Genomic DNA, 10,703 nt, shown 5'->3' with positions numbered 1-10,703 from the left:
ACTATACAAATTCACAAGTGCTCTTCCTGCCCCTGATTTTACCCCTCTGCAACAGGGGGTGATTTCTCTAGTACTTCCCCTGGGAAGGGCAGCTCCTGGCATTACTGGAAGTATCTGCTGGTGTTGGCTCTGGGGGAGGGGGGAGCTGCTCCACTCGGGGAGGAGGGAATGTGACATCCAGCCCCATCCCTGGTATCTGCTCGGGGAAAAAAAACAACTCCTATAAGGCTTGACTGGTATGTCTCCTCCCCTTAACGGGATCCATGGGTCTTGGGGGTCACTGCTCAATTCTGGTGGCTGGCCCTTTAAATGTCCATCTCACATTGTGACTCCTCATGGCTTCCTGGCTTATCCTCATGGCTGTTGGGTAGGTGGTTTGGGTTCATTTCAGTAGCAAGCTTATCACCAGGGGGCTGGTGACCCCAGGAATGGTGGGAAGATCCTGGGGATGTGTTTTGGCCACAGGAGAGTTACTACATTCCATCAAAAACTTCTGGTCATAGATGATCCTGGTACCTCCAGGGGTGGTGCTATAATCCCCAGGCCATAGCTGTGAACTGTTGCTGAGCACCACCCAACAGGTGGCTGGGATGTCTGGCCATAGCTCCCTCCCACAGACATGGTCTCGGCGTCACTACTTTATTTTCTTTCTTTCTTTTGCTGGGCAATGAGGGTTAAGTGACTTGCCCAGGATCACACAGCTATTAATTGTCAAGTGTCTGAGGCCGGATTTGAACTCAGGTCCTCCTGAATCCAGGGCCAGTGCTTTATCCACTGTGTCACCTAGCTGCCCCCTCTTACTTTATTTTCAAAATCCTTTTTGAAGGACTTTGTAGGAGCTTTGACTTTGTTCTTCTGAGGGTGTATTTTGCTCTTCCTTTTCACCATAGAAACTTTCTAGGGTCAGTATTTTTTTCTGTTCATTTTCCCAGCCTATTTCTTGACTTTAAACTCTTTGTTAAAGTGAGGCACTGCTTCCAGGGTAGAGGGAGTACTGTCCCAAGCTTCAGGGGGGTTGAGTAGCTGTTCTCTGAAATACTTCTAGGAATTTGTAAGTTCTTAGTTTTTCCAAGGTGGTATGATCTAAGGAAAGGTATGTTCACCACTCTCCTGGCCTGTGCTCTGGTCTGCAAGTAACCACAGGCCTCCTTCTCTTCCCTGGAACTTGGAACAGAATCCTGCTCCACTGTGGTTGTGTGGGGACCAATTTTTAATTGGGGAGTTAGCTAAGCGGCTCACCGCAATATTGGGTCAAGGAAGGAGACCGGCAGCCTCCCTCAAAACAGAACAAGATTGATTTTAACAAGAATGAACTTTAAAAAAAAACAAAACCCACACAAACAGGATCAGTAGGATCAAGGAAAAGGAAATAAAATGGGGAGAGGGAAATTATACAACCTCAAAAGATACCACCGCCCAGGAATCAGCTGAGAATATGCAGCAGACCTCCTGTCTTTCCAGCGTCCAGCTAGAATGCCCAGTTCTCCTCCCCCAATCCCAGAAAAACCCCACACCAGCCCCAGTCAATGGGATGGCTGCTCTGACAGTCACATGACTGCCCTCACTAAGATTCCAATCATTATAATTTTGCCAGGCCCATGTAGGCGTTGGTGATGATGTGAGGTGCCAGTGCCATGGCAACGGCTACAACCAGTGGGTGGAGCACCATGCGGTTTGCAGAGCCCCAGGCCAGTGCAAGCGGAGGCATAAAAACCTCAAATAACAATTAATTCTTTGCATTTGCAAGCTCTTGTGTGCTTGTGCTCTTCCCCCACCTGGGACTGCCATCCAAAACTGTGACCCAGAGCCAAGTATGAGCAAAACAGCAGAGTCCCGCCTCAGTGCCAACAGAGACCCCTTTGATCTCCCCTGGCCAACTTCCCGACCCCCTCACCATCCGTGTGCTGAGTTCCAGAAGCAGCAGGTGCCACAGCTGATTCAAAGGCTTCCAGAGGCCTGGTTCACTGGGGCTGGGTCTGTGCTGGGTTTGGGTTTGTGCTGGCATGGTCTGAGCTGGGCTGCAGTCTACTCTCAACCTAGTACAACAGACCTTTCCTGCCAATCTTCTAAGTTGTCTTTGACTGGAAAATTATTTCACCCTGTTCTTTTGTAGGTTCTGCTGCTCCAGGAATTTTCTTATGGCATTATTTGAAGGTATTTAGAGGGGTCTTGGGGAGAGCTCAGGCAAGTCACTGCCTTTCATCCACCATCTTGGCTCTCCCCCCCTCCCCCATCCAACCAAACTTTTATTTCTTACTTGTTCTTCCATCCTTGTTCTTCTTCAGTTTTGTCTCAGTCTTCATGGCCCCATTTGGGGTTTCCTCTGCAAACATACTGAAGTGGTTTGTCATTTCCTTCTCCAGTTCATTTTACAGATGAGGAAATAGATAAACAAGTTTGAGTTGCCCAGGGTCATACAGCTAGGAAGTATCTAAGGCTGACCTGAACTCAGGTCTTCCTTACTCAGGGCCCAGTGCTCTATCCACCAGACCCTCTAGTTCTCATGTCCTATCAATTCAGCCAAAATGCTTTATTTCCTCTACTGGAATTGTATTTTGACACCACGATATGGAAACATCTGGAAGGTTATGTAAGCAAGGCATAGCCTCTAGAAGGTTCTGTCAAGCTGAAAAGTCTTCAGATATGGTCCTAATCATAGCTCATATATGAGCTAAGGACCAGTTAAAATTACAAGATGAACATCACTAATTGATCTCTAGGTTGTGACTTCTTAGGTCAAAGTAACTGTGAAACAAAGAAAAAATTTTAAATGATTCCCAGTGCTGCATTTTCTTCTGTTCTACAGCAATGATGTCAAAGTGATGGAGAACAAGGAAGATGGTGCTAAAAATCACATCATTTATGTACACTTTTGGTTGTCTGAATTTGAGATCTTTCTCTAATGACCAATAAGTTGACTAGAGGAACTGAACCATAATAACATTGATGTTGTCACTATTAATGAAATCTGAAGGTAGAAGGAAGTTGTAGTTGAATGGAAGAATGGCTCACAAGTTGGCAGAATTGGCTTCATCATGTGCCCCAAAGCAAAAAAAGAACATTGTTTCATAGGCTATTTCATTATTTTGCTTTGCTGTGCTAATGATGACCATAAGTAAAAAAAAGAACATAGTGATAACTGCAGATTATGTACCAGCATTTATTGCTGAAGATAAAGAGGTAGAGAAGTTCTACAGAGGCCTCAATAATGTTTTCTGAATTTCATTAACCTATGGCATACTAATCAGTTTAATGCAAAAGGTGAAGTTAGAGGAAGATGGCAAAAGAAATGTGTTGGAAAGAGACTTCTCAGATCACTCAGATATGTCATGCTTCTATCTCATGACTACTTTCTCTTTTAAAAATTTTCACTTTTATTATAAACTCAGCAAACACTAACATGAATATTTTAATCTACAAAGACTAGAGAACAGGATTGTTTGTGAAACTATGAGCTTTTGTTAGTTTTTTAGTGTCATCACAATAAAGGGGTAAAAAAGAAACTGCTTCAGAAAATATCTTAAATGTATAGTAAAGAAAACCTCCCTGTTACTTCTAGAGACCAAGGCTGAGCACTGGAGGGTGGTGCAGAGTATGAGAAAGCTTTGGAGGGGCAGATAGGTGGTGCAGTGGATAGAGCACCAGCCCTGGAGTCAGGAGTACCTGAGTTCAAATCCGGCCTCAGTCATTTAACACTTACTAGCTGTGTGACCTTGGGCAAGTCACTTAACCCCCCATTGCCTCACTAAAAAAAAAAGTGAAAAAGCTTTGGGGAGCTGCCTGATCCTCTCTTGTACACAATACACACATACATACACATACTGGTTAATGACCAGCTCTCTGAAAAAAAATACAACAAACTTTTATGTTTATGTTAACATTTTATCCAAAAATTTCTCGTCAAGAAATAAAGTAATAAATTAAGCCCTGATTTATAGTGTTTGCCAATTTACATAGTATAAATGCTCACACTGAAAATTTAACAATTACCTCCTCTTTCCAGCAGGTCTGAACTGGCTCCAGCACACCACTGTATCTGAGTGTTCTTGTCTTAGATCCTAAGAGGACAAGATGATGAATGGAGGGCTTTAGCAACATCAGTTACCTCTTTACACTATCAGAAATGGGAAACTTTTTTGTGCCCTGGAGCTGCAAGTGAAACTAAAACATTGGAGGTTGGATGAGGAAAGTACCCTTGGGGCATGAGATGTGGGAGCAAGAAAGTGGTCTAGAATCTATATTGGAACAAGCACTAGATTTTGGAGTCAGAGATCTCTAGTGCTTAGCATGGTGCCTAGCACATAGTAGGTGCTTAACAAATGCAAGTTGACTGACAATCAAATCCTAGCTCTGCTGCTTACTAATTGAATGACCTTAGTAAGTCACTTAATCTCTCTGGGGTTCAGTTTCCTCATCTATGTAATTAGAGGATTGACATAAATAATTTCTGAAGTCCCTTCCAGCTCTCAATATATGACCCTGTGCTCATACTGACAAGAGAGTCATGATGGGTGTACATAAGCAGCAGCATGTTACAAATGATGATATGGATAAAATAGTATTAAATGTAAGATCTAAGAATATGCCCGGTAAGTTAAATCAGCTAGTCATCTTGTGATACCAAGGGATAACAGAGAAGTAGCCCAAGTGCTAACCTGCTAATATAATATATTTTTTGATCTTTTTTTTTTTTTTTTTTGCAGGGCAACGAGGGTTAAGTGACTTGCCCAGGTTCACACAGCTAGTAAGTGTCAAGTGTCTGAGGCTGTATTTGAACTCAGGTCCTCCTGAATCCAGGGCCAGTGCTTTATCCACCATGCTACCTAGCTGCCCCCTGCTAATATAATATTAAACAACTGTTAAGTTGTGTGTGTTTGTAGAGATTTCAAGGGAGGATGAGGGAAGAGTAACAGAAGATGAAAGGCAGTGAATCAGTTAGAAATTATGCAACTAGAGGGAATACCTACTTGACGAACTCGGGAGCCATCAATCCATTAAAGTATACTACTTCTGTACCCAGTCTTGAGCCTGTAGTTTGCCAGTTCAATGACTTAACTAGGTAACACTCTAAAGTCACTTGTTCCCCTGACCTTCCACCATTTCTGACCTCAACCATAAGTAACTCTGATCATCTGATTACTCCCCGCTCTGCTCTTGGGCTGCTGAGCATATATGGAAAAAGTGAACACAATAGTGCTGATTTCACCTACTCCAAATTCATCAGCTGAAATTTCAGTGCTGCTTATTAACCTTTCTATTGAGTCTGCATTGATTCCCTATATGATTTTCCACAATTTCAAACCTTTCCCTCTGACTTCAATCCCTTGTCCATACTTCCATTCCTTACATTCCTAGCAAATGATCTAACCTCCCACTTCAATGAGAAGGTCAATGCTATCCTAAGGTTCACTAGTTTAGTGATATCTTTGATCCAGGAAATTGCATCTGCCTGGGTTGAATAGAGAGAAAAGCAGAGAATACAATGAAGAGGCATCTTCATGTGCTGTGAGATGGTCATTCATAAGACATTCATAATCCTATCCTTTCCCTCCAGCAAGGATAAACAGATTTTTGTGTGATACATATCCTAATACTTTCTTCCTTGATGAGACAAAACCCAATAGTAAATAAACCTATGTCAGATGCTTATATTGTAAAGTATGAAATATGCTCTGTATTTGGGAGGATGGAGTAGAGATAGGGGAACAACTACAAGAGACACAGAGAGAGACAGAGAGAAAGAGACAGAGAAAGAGAGGGGGAGATAGAGAGAGGGGGAAGGGAGAGGGAGAAGAAGAGAGAGAGACATAGACAGAGAGGGGGGGGGTGGAAAGTACTAAAAGTTTCCCTATGGTCCAGGCAGCCAACAAAAAACCTTCTCTCCCAGGAACTTAACTAACTCTTGATTTGTACTGTCTATTCTCCTTACTTATGAATTAATGCCATGTTAAGTATGGAATGAACTTGGAGTCAATAGACTTGGGTTTGAAAACTGACTCTGCTGTTAGCTTTGTGACAATGGACAAGCATCTTAGTCTCTCTAGGGTCCCATTTCCTAATCTCTAAAATGTAGACAAAAATGCTTGTACTACCTACCTCAAAGTACCATTAAGAAGAGAACTTCCAAAATCGTGCTCTTTGAAAACACCAGCTTTTATATAGAAAATTATTGGGTCTTACTTAATCTTTGTATCACATGTGGAACCTGATGAAGTGTTTTGTCGATTTACATGCTTAATACAGGTTTCTGGTAATTTTTGAGTAGAGAACATTCCCTTAAAATGACATAGCATTTTACAATATATTTAGAACTTATCTATTCTTTTGTTACTTATCCATAAATACATTTTTCCTCTGATGGCCAAAAGCATGAGAAAGCTTAATACATAATGTTCATATTGATAGAAATATATACATATTGAAGGCATTGATAAAATTCAATACTCTTCATTTTGGGCAGACACACTTTCAGTGTTATAAGATACTATGATACTTAATATTTCTAAAAAAAAGTAAAATTTACAGAATTCCCCTAAAGTCTTAGTACAGTTTTAAACTATTTAAGATTAATAAGCCTAGTGAAATTTTATAAATAATAATAAAGCTTACAACAGTTTTAAGCTTTAATAGTTTCAAATAGCTTAAAACTGCACTGAGAGGGGCAGCTAGGTGGCGCAGTGGATAGAGCACCGGCCCTGGAGTCAGGAGTACCTGAGTTCAAATCCGGCCTCAGACACTTAACACTTACTAGCTGTGTGACCCTGGGCAAGTCACTTAACCCCAATTGCCTCACTAAAAACAAAAAACAAAAAAACTGCACTGAGATTTTAGGGGAAACCCTGCAGGAAGATTTTTTTTTTTAAGATGCAAGCTTTTAGTCCCCTTGAAAGAAATGGAATCTTTCTTGTTCCCTGTACCTTCACCTATTACACATCTTTGTTGTCCTTTGTGCTTAAAGAGGTACAAAATGACATCACTGTGTTGGGGTCAAGGTACAGTGTGTCTGACTGTGGCTGATCAGACCAATACCAGCTTGGAAGGCTCTATCACAGGTCAGGTACAAATAGTCCATATGAGCATTTGGGATGAAGATGTCTCTAAATTTGTGCATCTGACATTTCTTTTAAGCTACTGAGAAAGGACAGAATGTTGCAAAAGTTTTTGTACATTTTTTTGTTTTTTGACTGCAGGGTAGGATTCCTTCCTGCCACAGTAAGCAGGCCAGGGTTGGGTTAGATGAAGCAAACAATTTTTAGGGTACCTTTTCTAGCCCCTTCCTCATGTCAGGAGCTGAGCAGTGTAGTCCTTAAAAATGCCACTCAGACACCCAGGGGGCTGCTGAATCCCATTACTGTTTTACCATAGTGAGAAGACAACTGTATGCACTGGACTGCCTGTGTGTGGGGTTATGACTACAGCTGCATCTGCACTTGTTGCTTCATCACTTTCTGAGGTAGGTAAAAATGGTGAAATGGTATAGATGATGTCTTTTGGCTTGTGTGTAAATTGGATTTAAGTGTGGCAGTTATAGTAAAACTGAACTATTACTCTGTTCTCTGTTCTTTCTCAGTCTCTTTACTATTCTTAGTATACACTCCAGGCTTTGTTGCTGTAATAATTCCTATTTTTTTCACAACAAATGGCATCAGAGTCCCCATTCCTAATAGTCACCCAGTGAAATCTCTCTCTTTCTTCAAGTAACAAGTCAGATACCTCCTCTGATATTTCTCCTTCCTCCAAATCAAATGAGACCTCTTCTTTATATTTCTCACAGGACTTTATCTGGCTCTCCTTTGTCTCACAATCTACATAACCTATCCATGTATAGGACTTATCTTTTTCTCTCATCACACGCTAAATTCCTTTTTTTTCTTTGTGCCACTACTGTTTAGCACAGTAATTTAAACATAAAATAATTAATTTGACTGTTGACAAAGTGAAAAAAAAGTCCCAATCACCCTCATATAAAAACAGATGTAGCAATATTCCATAGTAATTATTCCAACCATTGTTGGTTTTTTTCCCCTTCCTTCTTGTGTTTTTTTTTCCTTTTGTTCTGATTCTTCTTTCACAACTTGACTAATGTGGTAATATGTTTAACATGATTGCAATGTATAACCTATATCAGATTGCTTGGTGGCTTCCGGAGGCGGGGAGAAGGGAGGGATGGAGAAAAATTTGGAACTCAAAATCTTACAAAAATGAATGTTGAGGGGCAGCTAGATGGAGCAGTGGATAGAGCACCGGCCCTGGAGTCAGGAGTACCTGAGTTCAAATCCGGCCTCAGACACTTAACACACACTTACTAGCTGTGTGACCCTGGGCAAGTCACTTAACCCCAATTGCCTCACTAAAAAAAAAAAAAATGAATGTTGAAAACTATCTTTGCATGTAATTGGAAAAAATAAAATAAAATACTATTGATTTTTTTAAAAAAAGTAATTATTCCAACCTTATGTTTACCCAAGTTAACTATTTAGCAGGGCATAGGAAACATAGTTTCTGCTGGCTGAATAAAAGCCCTCAACTCCTATCTATACAATTCTCTGGTCTTCTCTTACCCAAAAGGGAAAAGGAAGGAGAAAAGGGAAAGTAAAGATATTGAGAGAGACACAGAAAAAGGCAGGGGAAAGACACAGACACAGACAATAAGACAGGGGGATACAGATACAAAAAACAAGAGAGAGGAGTGACAGACATGAAGACAGAAACAAAGATAAGAGACCAGAAAATGGAACTGAGAAGTAGCGACACTGGCTGGCATCGCGCTATTCACCAACAGCTCTGCTACAGCTGTCTTTATCCATCAGGAACTGATGGAACAGCCTTTGAGTGGATTTATGCAAACCGGTTGCCCCTTCTCCATCTTCTCCCACCAGAAAAGCATATGTTAAATTTAAATCTTATCTCTTTTCTTTGCTGTTTGTTTACACTTCTGTTTAATTAATATTGACTGTCCACCTTTGATTGATCAAAGCAACTTCTGATTTATAAACTTCATTATTGTGACTAGGAAAGCTGATGAATACTCATCCCTTCAAGGTCTCTTCTGGTGGGAGGAGGAGAGTGGCTGAAAAAGACTCAATCCCCACATTCCAGAGATGGGGGCCAGAGGAAAGGGATTGAGAATCCCACCGCTCCCTCCTATAGCAGTTCAACAGATGGAAATACAATCAAACCCTTACAGATTCACTATTATACATGTGGATCGTATTCTTTTAATTGTTATTTTAAAAAATTATCCCTCCCAACTGGGACTGTTTTAATTCATTTTCCTTACTTTGAACAGACTACATGATTGCTATAAACTATACCTATACTACAAACATTTTAATTTTGATCAGTTTTGAATTTCATCCTTAAGTTTTTTTCATTGATTTTTTCTTGGTTGCTTTGAATTTAGAGTTGAAGTTAGTTAAACATTTTACTATTTTGGAGGGAAATGTCACTTATTAGGAGGCTAGGTGGCCCAGTGGATAGAACACTGGGCCTAGATTAAGAAAAATATGAATTGTAAAATTGGGATGATACTAAATAACACTGACCTCACAGGGTTGTGAGGATTGAATGAGATAATATTTGTAAAACACTTAGCATAGTGTCTGGTACATAGTTGTTATTCAGTCCTGTCTGACTCTTCATGACCCTATTTGAGATTTTCTTGCAAAGATATTGTAGTGGTTTGCCATTTTCTTCTCCATTTCATTTTCCAGGTGAGGAAACTGAAGCAAACAGGGTTAAGTGACTTGTTCAGGGTCACACAGCTAGTAACTGAGGCTAAATTTTAATTCAGGAAGATGAGTCTTCCTGACTATAGGCCCAGAACTCTGTGCACTATGGAGCCACCTAGCTGTCCCTAGCATATAGTAGGCTCTATGTGAATGCTTATTCCATTCCTTTTTCCTTCCCTTGTTCATGACTCTGGGCTTCAACTTCAGTCATAGTTTCCTAATATGTGTAAAGGACTTACCACTTATTTCCCAAGATTGTTGTGAGCATCAAATGAGATACCAGATGTAAAGTACTTCATAAATCTTAAAGTGATATATAAATGTTATCTTATTGAATTTTATAGTTTTAATTTGCTGCCGACTGGATTTATGATTTTGACATGCAATTTTGTTTCCTCTTTGATACATTTTTTTCAGGTAGATTGAGCATTTAAAAAAACATTTTTATTTAAAGTTTTGATTTTCAAATTCTATCCTTCCCTCCTTCCCCTGCCCCCCTCCCAGAGACAGTAAGCAATTGAATATAAATTATACATATGCAAATATGCAAAACATTTCCATATTTGTCATTTTGCACAAGAAGACTCAAATAAAATTTTAAAAATGAAAGAATGTGAAAATAGCATACTTCAGTATGTATTAAATCACTATCAGTTCTTTCTCTGGAGGTGGCTAGTATGCTTCATCATTAGAGATTTGGGATTATCTTAGATCATTGTATTGCTGAGAATAGCTAAATCATCAAACAATATTGTTGTTACTGTGTAGAATGTTTTCCTGGTTCTGTTAACTTCACTATGCATTAGTTCATCTAAGTCTTTCCAGGCTTTTCTGAAATTATCCTACCTGTCATTCTTATATCATAATAATATTCCATCAAAATCACATACCACAGCTTGCTTAGCTATTCCCCAATTGATGGACATTTCTTTGATTTCCAAATCTTAGTCACCACAAAAAGAGCTACTGGAA

At 40.0% G+C, this 10,703-nt stretch overlaps 1 pseudogene; it reads right to left on the bottom strand.

Annotated features, from left to right (window-relative positions):
* Positions 1–305: 305 nt before the first annotated feature.
* Positions 306–621, bottom strand: LOC122739561 (annotated as a pseudogene).
* Between the last annotated feature and the right edge of the window lie 10,082 nt (positions 622–10,703).

This window comes from Dromiciops gliroides, chromosome 2 (assembly GCF_019393635.1).
Source record: "Dromiciops gliroides isolate mDroGli1 chromosome 2, mDroGli1.pri, whole genome shotgun sequence".
Taxonomy (NCBI): Eukaryota; Metazoa; Chordata; class Mammalia; order Microbiotheria; family Microbiotheriidae; genus Dromiciops; species Dromiciops gliroides.
The sequence above is the reverse complement of the archived record's forward strand: the minus strand, read 5'-3'. Positions and strand labels throughout refer to the sequence as shown.